The following is a 13,564-nucleotide window of genomic DNA, read 5'->3' as shown; positions in this document are numbered from 1 at the left end:
ACAAAGGCGTTCAGTTCAGATTGGAGGCCCATTGGGGTTCGGGAGATTAGCAGGGTGTCATTTGCAAACCTTAATATTGGGGTTGGTATTCCCGCCACTCTAGGGGCATCGTGTTTGCATTCCTTTAATTTCTTCACTTCGCCATTGATGATTAGGCTAAACAGTGTTGGGGCGATTACGCACCCCTAACTGACCTCTTTCAGAATCTCTACCTTGTCTGTCATGTCCCCTGTGGTTTTCCATCTGGCCCACACGAATGTATTCTCAGCCTAAGCCTAAGTATTCTTAATAGGTCTGAGGGGATGCAATTCCCATCTAATACTTCCCACAGTGTGTTTCTTGGGACCAGGTCGTATGCCTCTCTCAGGTCAATGAAAGCCACGTAAAGATGGTCACGCATCATGGTGATATATTTCAAGGTTATCACCTTGAAGCGGAGGACCTGGTCCGGTGTACTAATCTTTGATCTGAAGCCTTCTTGGGATTCTTCAAGGATGTTGCTTTGTTGTATCCACTCATTTAGTTTATATAGAACCTGTCTACAAAAGTTATAGGCCTATAGTTTGAAGGGATAGTTCTCTCACGTTTTTTGTAGATGGGTATGATGACGGAACCTTGCCATGACACCGGGACCGTGTTGCCTTTTATTATGCTATTGGATAGAGCATTCAGATAGGGCGCACACATGTCTGGTTCAGAGAGAAAAAGATCTTCCGGGATGCCATCCATTCCTGGGGCCTTTCGCTTTTCCATTTGTTTTATTGCTTTACGTGTTTCAGATACGGTAAATGTGAGAGTGGAATGTGCAGCGGGGATAAAAGGTGGGATAGTCTCATTTGATTTTGAAGGCCACTAACTTCTTCTAAAAGGGTGCTCTCTACGATATTGTTTCGCTGCAGGCAGTCATTTAGACCACTGAAATGGGTGACCCAGGTGTCGGGCTTAATCACTGGATCTAAAGAGTTGGAGATAGAGGGGTTAACTTCTATTAGTTTCCAGGAGCTTTTTCGGTCACCCTTCTCCAGGACCTCAGCAATCGTTAGCCATTGGTCCTCTTCCCATTCTCTTTTGGCTTTGGTTAAGAGGGTTTTATAGTTGTGCCTGGTCTTTATGATTTCAGGCCTAGAACCCATTTTGATTGCACTCAGCAGGTGGAGCTTTCCTAATCGACAAGCCTTGTTGTACCAGGATGGCGTTTTCCTTTTAAGAGCTCATCTCCTCTGTTCCCTCATGAAATAAGATCTTAGTTTGTCCATGAGTCTGCAGTGTAAAGAGAAAAAATTAATGTTAGAAACATTAAGTTAGGTCAATCTGTGAAATTTTAAACGCAAACAGATTATAAATGAGTTTCAGTTTGTTTTCATCTGCCAACAGTTCGGCCCACTTAACATTTCTCATATTGTTTGAGGTTGTGATTAACACACGGGTACGACCATTTCCAGTATTACGTCTCTGAAGCAGGTCATATAAAGAAATGCGCTTAATGCCTGATGGTCGGTGTCCGGTCTGGGAATAACTTTCATATCATACAGATCTGGCCAGATTTCATTGTCCACTAATATATAATCAATTCTTGATTTGCTAAGACCTCTTTTATATGACGACAAGGGGGAACAATCAGATTTAGTGTTGCCATTTACAATTCTTAGACCATGATCAGTGATAAGCTCAACAATTTGAGTACCCACCTTTGATGTTTTTGTTGTTTTCTTGTGTTCACGAAGGGGCGATGATTCCGGATGTCTACACCCCACAGATAAAGGAATGCAGGTGTTAGTGTCTCCTGCTACAATTTTTAAGGATTTCTGGGTGAACTGTCCCAGGAGGCCATCTAGCTTGCATACTATGGGGGATTGCACATTTGTGGGTATTGACCTGATGTATATATTCACTAGGGTAATGTGTCTAGTGCCTGACCCGGTGTTAATGTTAATTTTCAGGGCAAGTAGATCTTTGGACTCAGTTGGAAGCATTTTGACCACTGGGAACAGGTCAAGTCTTAGCTATATTAAGAGGCCACCTGATTGTCGCCCAGCCAGTGATAGGACTGCGCTTTCACTAAAGGCGACAATGCCTGGGCGTGGTATGGCTTCAATGGCCGTAGTTTCTTGGTGAAAAATAATGGGGTGGGAGTCGATAAACGTCACCCCTCGGGGTCAGAGAGTTTGGACTTGATACCTGCTACGTTCCAGGATAGTAGTTTTAGGAAATCACCCTCTGTCAACCCTATGGTTCTCAAGGTGGTCTTGGTGGATTCTCCCTGTGGTGTTGTATGCTCCCCTTTGTCATTACCTGTGTCTGGTCCCCTATGCCCCGCAGTCCTATCAATATCCACATCTACATGAGGTGTGGCCCCTTCATCTACTGTGGAAGAGGATGATTGAATTATAGTGCACGGTTCAGGGTGATCAATATTGAATCAATAGCCATCTGAGGTGTTTGGAAGGCTAGAAGGTACTCTAGAGTTGAGCTTCTGTGTACTGGAAGGCATATTTTGTCGACATTTGACGGGTATATCCAGTGTGTGACAGGGAGGTTTCATTTTTAAGATTATTTGGAGATCTATGTCTGGGCTGAAGCGCATTTCTAGTGCAATTAAGCCCCCTGCTAGGGCCATGTCCCTGAAAATAAAAAAAACACCTATATAGTCCCACTCAAGATTTCCTACTGAGAACCTTCTAACATTTGTTATATACTCCCTTATAATTGATGGGCATCCCCTTTTGTGACGAAACCGGTGGATCACTTTATTCACTAAGCCCTCATAAGTTTTGTTGTGGGGCCTCTGAGACTTTGGGACATTAATCATATAAAGATCAAAACGTTGGGTTTTGGAAATTCCCTTGTTAATGTCACCTATTTGGGCTTTCTTTATGGGAAAGATATGAGATTTGTGATTCCAGTCTACCTTAAGCAAATTAGCAGGTTTAACATGCGTCATTTCCCTCAAGGGGGCACGATCACGTTTGGGTGCATTGTCAGCATGCAAGATATTATTTCTGCTATGGCTTTTGAGAGTAGGTAGACACATTTTTATAGTGCTCAACGGGCAAATTAGGGGTCCCTTTGGTGGGTCTCTTACTGGGCTCATTTTGTGCAGTTCTCATGGTGTCGCTGTTCCCTCGTGAGCTTGTCGGTCGCTGGGCCAAAACAGTGGCTGTGAATGAGTCTAATTTTTCAACTTCCAGGTTTGCATCCTTTCCATAGTCACCTTTAGGGTTTTGACTTCCTCCCTGCGAACGTTCAATTGGTCAACCAGACCCAAAATGGTCGGGGGCGCATGCGGTTGTTGCAACCTCCTCCCTAGAAGGATGTATGGGATCATTTTCTACATTCTCCATGTTACCCAGAAGAGACTATTTATTGTGAAGTCCACATTAATGACACAATGGTCTTCGCTGTTGTTTGTGAGGTCTGCCGTGTGGGGGGTAGGTTGTTGCTGTTGCACATTGCATGGGCTTTGACTATTGGAAGTAGTAATTGAGATCAGAGCAGGGGGGATCCCAAAATAGGAAGTTATGATTTTAGGGTTTGTGGGTCAGTTCTCCATAGCACATTTTTTCATTTCTCTTGCTATTTGGGCCAGATGGTCATGGTTTGGGAGCTAGGAGAACCTCATCCTCCTCTATTAGTTCGTCAATTTCGCTTAGGGTACAATTTTCAGCGGCAGGTCGCCGAATTTTCCTTGTGCTGCCTAGGCCCGTGCTTTTGTCGGATGCCTTCCTTTTGCCCATTATAGTGGTCGATCAATGGAAGGGGGCAGTGGGAGAGAGAAATCAAAGATATTCCAAGTTCAACCCAGAAATCACGGACACAGATGGGCACCCTCTTGGCCTGGGCTTCACCCGCGCTGCGAGTGCCCGGATCTGCTTTTAGCCCCTCCTGGTGCGGGAAAATGCATTGGCGCCTCCTGGTGCTTTGGATTATGGGGGATGGAGTCCTCAAAGAGACGGACAGCCGCCCAGCGGTAACGGGCTCCCACAGTATATAATGCACTTACAATAAGGTGGATGGGCTAACCGCATTGTTTGTGACAGAGTAACTCATCCGTCAAACTCTAAATCAGTATTATTAGAAACTAATCAAATGAAAGGGCTGATTTAAAGTTTGGCAAACAGGGTTCACCATCACAAATGTAACAGAGCATGCAGTATACCAAACCCTTGGTAACCCTTGTGCCGGGTGTTCCATCACACTTCAGATGGCAGTGCTCGCTTCGGCTAGGCTATCAAAAAACGTACTCCGATGCCCGAATGAGTAGTAATGGCTTCCTTTCCAAATATCATTGGACCCGTAGTAATGTTTTGCACCACACATTGAGCAACAATACATTGAAAAATTGCAAGCTACCATGTTTGGGTGGTAAGGCATTCACAAAAGGGAAAGGGTCCTGCTGAATGTAAAAAAAAAAAAAGTTCACCAGGGAGTAGGCAGTGGTCCAGGGGACCACTACCATCAAACAAACTTTAAGTTTCCTTTAAGGAAAATGGGCTGCATTTACTAGTAGTTTATTTTATTTAAAGGAAATCACAGACATGCTTGTCTAATAAGTCTTGCAGACTGCATCCCTGTGATGGGCGCCAATCAGAGTGAGTCGCTATTTCTGACCAACCTCATTATTATTCAAGAGGCAGGATCAATTGCTACTGTCACAGAATCAGCATTTTATAAACCAAACTATTAGTACATATTTCAGTTCATAAGATTCTTTACAAGTTGCAAATTGCATCCAGATTTATGAGACTAGGTTTTAGTACATGAGGTCCCTGGTTCAATGTAATCATGACGCTTTGTTGTAACTTCTCTTTCATTGATCTTGCTGACTAGGGTACGTTGGAAACTGACTTGCTATTTGGTCACAAATTTTAGCATCAATGGATGGTTTCTGAAGCAGAAGTGTCATAGTAGCATGTTTCAAGTGCGACTTCATGCTGATAGGATGGGCTGATCACATGGCAGCTCTCACACTGAAGAATTTAAGAGCACTGGAAACTGATTGATGAAGGGAAATCATGACGTTCATCTAAATGTTTGAATGCCACATTGCCATCTTTCCTACAAAATATGTGGGCTATGCCAGCCTTTAGAGGCACACTGCTTTTATTTCAGATGACAAACTCCTTCTTGGCCTGGAGGTAGGGGGAACGATTTGCATGCCCCAATCCTTCCTGGGCACCAGTAGTTTCCAGAATAAAGTAGCTGGAGCTTACTTCCAGGCCGGATCAGTAATATATGTGTGATGTCACAAAAACACACACACATATTGGCTGGCAACAGGAAGGATTCCCTAGCCCCTCACAGGTCCACCAAAGGAACAAGCTGGTGGGTATGGAAGGGGTAAGGGCAAATATTACTAACCTCTGCTCTTCATTAGCCTTTCTCATCTGTCCAGGACACTTTTATCTTTTTGTGGGAGGAAGGGATGTGGGAGAGAGGACAGGAGGAACAGACTTCTCACCCCACCAAAAAAATAAATGATCTAGACATGACTAGGATTATTCCTAACCCCTCCCCTTCCCTTTCTGATTGAGTTTCAGCCAGCTCCTTTATCTCCTAATGCCCCAGTAAGGAGCCAGGTGTTTTTTAGATTTTCTTTAGCCTAAGAAAAAATTCCAAAGTGTGTGATTCTTCTCTGAGGTGCAGATACATTGTTTTGTGCCCCAGGAAGTAGCCAAATACTATTTGGATTTAATCTTATCGCAAGAAAAAATCCACACGGGCCTGGCTCATTTCTGAGGTGCAGACAAATATTTCTGTGCTCCTACGAGGAGCTCAACACGGTTTGCATTTTTTCATAGCTTCAGAAAACATCTAAACAGTGCCCAGCACATTTGCTTGGTTGCAGACACACACATATACACATGTCAGCAGGGAGGCTGGATGTTGTGTGGCTCCTTAGCTTCATAAATAAGTCAAAACAGCGCCAGGAAACGTGCTGGGGTGCAGGCACGCAGCACGTCCGTGCCCCAGCAAGGAGCCTGGGTGGATTTTTTCTAAGACTCACGAAAAAAATACAAACTGTGCTCAGTTGTTTGATTGGCACACACCTACACTAAGCCATGCCCTAACAAAGAGCCCAAATGGTATTCTGTTTCTGGCACAGAAATACATGTTTCGGAGATGGGGCGTTTGGCACCTAGGAAAAACTGCCAACCCCAAACATTTCTGGACACCTGACAGAGGCCTGGGTGTTGTGGCTTGTGAGGATGCCACCAATACTTCTATGAATTTCCTGCACAGGTCAAACATTTGTTGAAAAATAATTCCCTCATATTTTTATACAGAATGTCCGGGGAGCAGCAAAACTCTAACCACCTAGTCAATAAAACAGTAGCTCGCATGGGTGGGTGGGCTATCATAACAAATAGGAAAAGACCAAATATGTGGCAGTGTGGCATCAACATATTTATTTATTTATGAATGCACAGTTATTAAAAACCGTTGCATGGGTGTAAATATAAACATTTCATGACGAATGTCTTTCATGACATAAAAAGAGCATAATAAAAACACAGTTGACGAACAGCTCATATGGGGATTTGGGGATGGGGTGGAAAACATTTTATAAAAACATTTCATGGAATTTTTCAGTTATATCATTAATAGAAATCATTAGACATGTCAGCCTTTGGGTGGTCTTCCCCCAAACCTTTGCCTTACTCCTCCATTTTTGCTGATCTTGTTTTTGTTGAATTTAGGATTCTGCACACTTTAAAACTGCTGACTAGTGTTAAAGTGCTTGCTCCCTAAAACAAGGTAAGATTGGCTTACCCCACTATTGACATATTTAATTTACTTATAAGCCCTAGTAAAGTGGTACTACGTGTACCCAGAGACTGTAAACTAAATGTTACAACTGTGCAAAATTGTTCCTTTTTCTCTTGTCGCCCTAAGTGGGAAGGGTATGCCCAGACGTGGGCCCAGTGCTCACTGCGTCACTGGATTCAATGTAGTCTGGCTGATGGGGGATTCTTGTTCCTTTTTGTCGTATTTTTAAATTCTTTTTAGCCATACGCCAACGCGTTTCATCACAGGGGGAATATTCCCCTTGTGACTTCCTCAGGGCTAAAATATACAAAAAATATCCTTATTGTAATCTCCACAAGATACATGTTTTTTTCTTTTTTGTTATCAAATAAATGACTTTTTTAGCACCCAGTGCAAAGACAATGCAAAAGATTAGTTAAGTGACAGCCTCATCCATCACCGTTTAACCTTACACTATCTGAAAATCCATCTAACATGGTAAATTTATTACTGTTGCATAAATACTCCAAGCCTTTTATATTCATCATATTATTTATCACAAAGTTCTCATCATGTGCAGCGATTATTTAGTGTTCTCATGACATATTCTCACGTCATGATAATGCTGCCAGCTACGCCACACCATTCTACAATTTCTTCCTTCTCTGGTTTGCTATCTTTATATTGTTCTCCCCCTGTGGCATCTATCCAAATAAGTGGTTATACATACAAACAATATGGAATAAGAATATAGTACCTGCTAAATTCCAATTGATTCCCAACTGATCCTAATAAACAAGGAAGGCAGAAACATGTGCATAGTATCAGTATCCAACCGGCTACTTTTCAAACAAGAATCGCAAAAATGATTCAGCCCTAAGTTGTAATGTTTCAGTGAATCACAATAAAAATCTCGAAATTATTAAAAGGAGGGACTCACCCAGTGGTAACAACAGCCACCAGGTATTTCAGTATATTCCACTAATGCTATATATGCAACTAGCAAAATCCAATTATAACATTTGTGTTGTTTTCTGTTACACCCGGTGAGCTGCAGGGATTACAAAATATTGAATCCCCATTAATCACAGTTTGCATTGTGTGATTCCTATCATCACCAAACTAGCTTGACCATTCTGCCTTACCTATATATCAATGCATCTCCAGTCCCGCAGAGTGTGCGAGATCTCACGAGGAGATTAGTATTTCCCCAAGTTCTGATTAATAGCTACAGGGATTGCAAATAAAAATAGAATCCCCATTAGTCTAAGTTTTACCACCCAATAGAAAATTATTTTAATCGTTGCTTAACTACCGAGTGATCGCTTTGCCCCTTACTCGTATTAGTAGGGTCTCCTCGTGTTCCATTTACTCTGTCCCGAATACAGGTTCCTGAGCTCGGGATGCTCACTTACTAGTAATGTGTTTCTGGAATGGAAATAGAAGCCGGACTAGGAAACCCATTCTGTCAGAATTCAAGCGCCATCTTTAAGCGGTAAATCCTTCAATTGTGAGTGTTTGCCTATTTATTATATCTAAACAATCTCTGCAGCTCTACTCTGCATTTCAAGCAGGTATTTCTCCAAATTACTTGGTATTCTATCATTGCAGCATTGATATCGCAGGTGTGGTTGGACTAGAGAATAATAAGTCCGGTCACTCTGGAGACACCAAATCCTCTTCTTTTATAAAAAACGTTATTCATAGCTATTCAGTAGAGATATAATTTTTACCCAATAAGAGGATTCCACTATTGGTAATCATTAATATACCTTAGATGATTCCAAAATAATGGGCATGAATAAAGCAATTATCTAAATGATAATATAAAGAATGCATCCTCTGTGTTATTCAGTCAAATAACTGAAATCTTATATTAGCCCTATCATTAATATTTATGCATTGAACACTTATCTATTTGTTCTACCGTATGTACGAGGATATGTACCTAATTATTAGTACTAAGCTGGCAGTCGTGCGTAACACCGTATTACCAATGATAAGGCAGATCTAGCAGTATAATGTCCCTTAATGGGAGTCAATGCCAAGGATATACTATATTCTAGAAATAGTAATCCACATATCCAAGTCACTTAATTTCCCAAGAAATATTGCAATTCTTGATCGAAATTCAATCCGTCTTCAACCGCCCTACGGCGCATTATCCATTTGGCCTCATGCCTGCGCAGTTCAGCTCCCGGTTACCCCCTCTTGGATCCCCTGTGACATGTTCAATACCAAAGAAAGTAAACATCTTGTTACTACCTTGTTTTTCACAATTGTTAACATGTTCCGCGATTGGATACCTCGCATCACTTTGCTTTATAGACCTTCAGTGTTCACTTATCCTGACTTTTAAGGGTCTTATCGAGATGCCCACATAGATTTTTTTACAATTACAAGAGATAACATAAATAGTGTATTTGGTGGAACAGTTGATATTAGTGAGTATTGTGTATCTTTGATCAGGAAGGACACCAAAGTCCTTGGTTTTGTCTTGTGCACATTCCACAGTTCCCACATTTGTAGAACCCTTTAGACCATAAAGTTAGCAATTGCTCCGTTTGTTTTGATATTGGGTAACTTGGACTGAGCATTGATCCTAATGTCCTGCCTCTCCGGTATGTCACCTGTGGTGTAGCTGTAATGCAGCCTTCTAGACTTCTTTCTGCTCTTAAAATATCCCAGTGTTTGCAAAGACATTTACGTAAAACTTGACTTAGATGTGTGTAATCTGCTTTTAATCACACATGTGTATCGGACCTCTTTTTAGTGATATTCTCTTTTAATGTTTTGGCATGTGTAGTCACCATTGCTTTAACCTTAGCCTTTGTAACCACTTGTTTTGAGTAACCCCTTTGTGCAAATCTTTTCTCCATATCTTGTATGCAAGACATAAAGTGTGTGTCTTCGCTACAGTTTCTTCTCGCCCTTATCATCTAACCTACGGGAATTGATTTAATCTGGTGACGAGGGTGCGAACTTCCTGCATGCAAAATAGAATTGCAGGGTGTTGGCTTTCAATAGATTTTACTATGTATTATTCCATCCTTAATATATAGTGTTAGGTCAAGGAAAGTTACTTCAGTTGCGCTATAGTTGGTAGTAAAGCGAATATTCACATCATTGTCATTTCAGTAATCAGAGAATTCAATTAATTCCGCCATTGGGCCTGTCCAGATCATAAACCAATCATTTATATAACGTCTACAATATAGTATGTGCTCTATCCAATGGCCTCCACCCGGGCCCCAGATCATCACCTCCTCTAGCCACCCCATAAAGAGGTTCGCATAGGCAAAATCTGGAGCCCATGGCTACTCCCTCCATTTGTCTAAACCAGTCATTCTTGAATATAAAAAAGTTATTCTGTAGCATTATTTCTGTCATTGCTAACAGCATTTGTATATGTTCCCTTAGACTAGCCGATCTCTTTGATAAAAAGTGGCTTAGTGCTTTGAGACCCTGTTCGTTACGAATACTCGTGTACAGTGACACTACGTCTAGTGTCACTATCATCATTCCAGGCTCCCAAACGATGTCTCCTAGTATATTCAGTATGTGTCCTGTGTCCTTTATGTATGATGGTAGGTTGTGTACCAGAGGTTGGAGAAAAATATCTACAAACTGTGACATTCTTTCCGTAGGACCCCCTATACCCGACACAATGGGTCTCCCTGGTGGAAATGGCTGATCCTTGTGCATCTTTGGCAGTGTATACAAACACGGATACCTTATGGCGATCCACTTTCAAATAAAGGTATTCGTCATCATTCAATAACCCTCTGTCATGCCAACCCTTAAATAGCCCATTAATCACAGTTACCAAAGTGAAGATAGGGTTATGTTGTACCTTTTCGGAGCATTGCACATCATTCAGTTGAGAGTATACCTCACACTCATAATCATCTCGGTTCATAACCACTATAATGCCGCTTTTATTGGCCTTTTTAATAGTCAGATTATCATTTGCCATTAAACATTTGCTGCGGGTTAAGTGCAAAATACTTATGCAATTTCAAACATCTGACAAATTTAAAGTAATCTCTAATGGAAAGATATGAATAAAGTTTTTTATAAAAGAAGAGGATTTGAAGTCTCCAGAGTGACCGAACTTATCATTCTCTAGTCCGACCACACCTAAGATATCAACGCTGCAATGATAGAATACCAAGCAAGTTGGAGAAATACCTGCTTGAAATGTAGTGATTGTTTAGATATAATAAATAGGCAAACGCTCAGAATTGAAGGATGTACCGCTTAAAAATGGTGCTTGAATTCTGACGGAATGGGTTTCCTAGTCCGGCTTCTATTTCCATTATGGAAACACAGTATTAGGAAGTGAGCGTCCCGAGCTCAGGAACCTTTATTCGGGACGGAGTTAATGGAACACGAGGAGACGCTACTATTACGAGTAAGGGGCAAAGCAATCACTCGGTAGTTAAGCAACAATTAAGATAACTTTCTATTGGGTGGTAAAACTTAGACTAATGGGGATTCTTTTTTATTTGCAATCCCTGTAGGTATTAATCAGAACTTGGGGAAATACTAATCTCCTCTTGAGATCTCGCACATTCGGCAGGACTGGAGATGCTTTGATATATAGGTAAGGCAGAACGGTCAAGCTAGTTTGGTGATAATATGAATCACACAATGCAAACTGTGATTAATGGGGATTCAATATTTTGTAATCCCTGCAGCTCACCGGGGGTAACAGATAACAACACAAATGTTATCATTGGATTTTGGTAGACGCATATATAGCGTTAGTGGAATATACTGAAATACCTGGTGGCTGTTGTTACCACTGGGTGAGTCCTTCCTTTTCATATTTTCGAGATTATTATCGTGATTCACTGAAACATTACAACTTAGTGCTGAATCAGCGATTTCTTTCGCAGGTAACCCAAAAGGAAATTGAGACTATTAAATCCATTTATTTACACGTTATCAGCAGATTGGATTCCTCCAACACCTGAACTGGTTTTAGGAGGTAAGCATCAATATGGCAATTTTTAGAATTATTGCGATTCTTGTTTGAAAAGTAACCGGTTGGATACTGATACTATGCACATGTTTCTGCCTTCCTTGTTTATTAGGATCAGTTGGGAATCAATTGAAATTTAGCAGGTACTATTTTCTTATTCCATATTGTTTGTGTGTATAACCACTTATTTGGATAGATGCCACAGGGGGAGAACAATATAAAATCAGTCAGTCAGTCAAAAAGCTTTTAATATCGGTAAAAAACCATAAAAAGACATAAATAGAAATTTGCAATAAAAAAAGAGCACAATTAGAGCTAAAAACATATATATTTGAAAGAATCATACTTTGTAGTCCTAACACATGAGAAATTCATATCAAAGATGGAGGAGGATCATAGGATTTCATTAGATACATTAAATAAGCACAGCGCTCCTAAAGGGCAATCCCAAACTGTGAAATATATAGACAACATGAGTTACAGTGTTTGAGCTACTGCAGAAACAGTAGTTTGAGGACTTTCAGATTTTAATTTTTTACACCTCGAGTACCACATAGACAAAAGATATCTAGCAGTCGCAAACACTTTTAGGGGGGTGGTATCATATTTGAGAAATCTAAATGCCTCCCTATAGTCCTTAAGCCCCCTGGACTTGCAAAGTCGAATGATCCATTTGGCTCTTGCCTTACCATAGAAGGGGCAAAAGAGCAGGACATGCAAATCTGTCTCTCTACTACACGCGCAACCTGGGCGGGAACTCGTGGAATGTAATGCATTTGACCACTTATTTGTTACGTCCCTAAGAGGCAATGAACCATATCTAAACTGTATATATAATTTCTTGGCCAAGGGAGGCTGGATATCATCCAAGAATAAAAAAAAAAAAGGATGGGCTTTGATATTCAAAAAGGTATCAGTCAGCCTACCCGTGGAAGAATTTGTTATTATATATTCCATGCGGTAGCGCTTAAGGGCCGTGCTCAGAGTTTTTTTGGAGTACAGGGCACAGGTCTCCTCAGGGGACGACCACATATCCCCCCTACCTAAAACATGACAAAGTTGCTTGAAGTGATTTAGCCATTGAATCTTCCCCTTGCTCGCCCTGGACATAAGATCCCCTAAATCCTCCCTGGAGAGCTCAGGGGTCGACCATAAGCATCTCCAATACAGGAGGGGGCGATTTGCAACCTACTCCTGAATAGGAGCCAAGCCCAAATCCAACCAAAGGGGTGTCAGGGGCGTACTCATAGGGAGTCTCAGTAGGCGCCTGATAAAACTATTCTCAGTGCGAGATAAAGGGGCAACACTGACGTGACCCCATAACTCTGCACCGTAGAGTGCTCCCCCTCTCGCCTGGGTTTTATAGATTTCCATAGGCGGACTCAACAGCTTATAAGAGGTATCATTAAATACCTTTAGGATACCACCAGTTGATTGTGCCAACTTCAAGTTAGCCTTAACCATATGGGGTCCCCAATCCATTCGATCATTTAATGTAATCCCCAGGTAATCGAAGGTGGTTACTCGGTCCAGAGCAGTTCCATCCAGGTGAGGGAGGGGACAACTTAGTTTTAGAGAGATTAATCTCCAAGTTCCTCAGTCTACAAAAGGAGCAAAAAACCTCTAATGTGCGCTGAATACCTGTGGATGATTTTGACAATAGAAGGGTATCATCAGCGAACATTAGGGCGGGTATCATCCGCCCCGCTAAACTTGGAGAATCCAGATCTCTTGCTCCATATAGATGGTCTATCAGCCTGTTTAGGAAGAGCGAGAAGAGCGTGGGGGCCAGAACGCACCCCTGCCTTACTCCCTTTTCCACCGGGAACG

This window comes from Triturus cristatus, chromosome 10 (genome assembly GCF_964204655.1).
Source record: "Triturus cristatus chromosome 10, aTriCri1.1, whole genome shotgun sequence".
Lineage (NCBI taxonomy): Eukaryota > Metazoa > Chordata > Amphibia > Caudata > Salamandridae > Triturus > Triturus cristatus.
The sequence above is the reverse complement of the archived record's forward strand: the minus strand, read 5'-3'. Positions refer to the sequence as shown.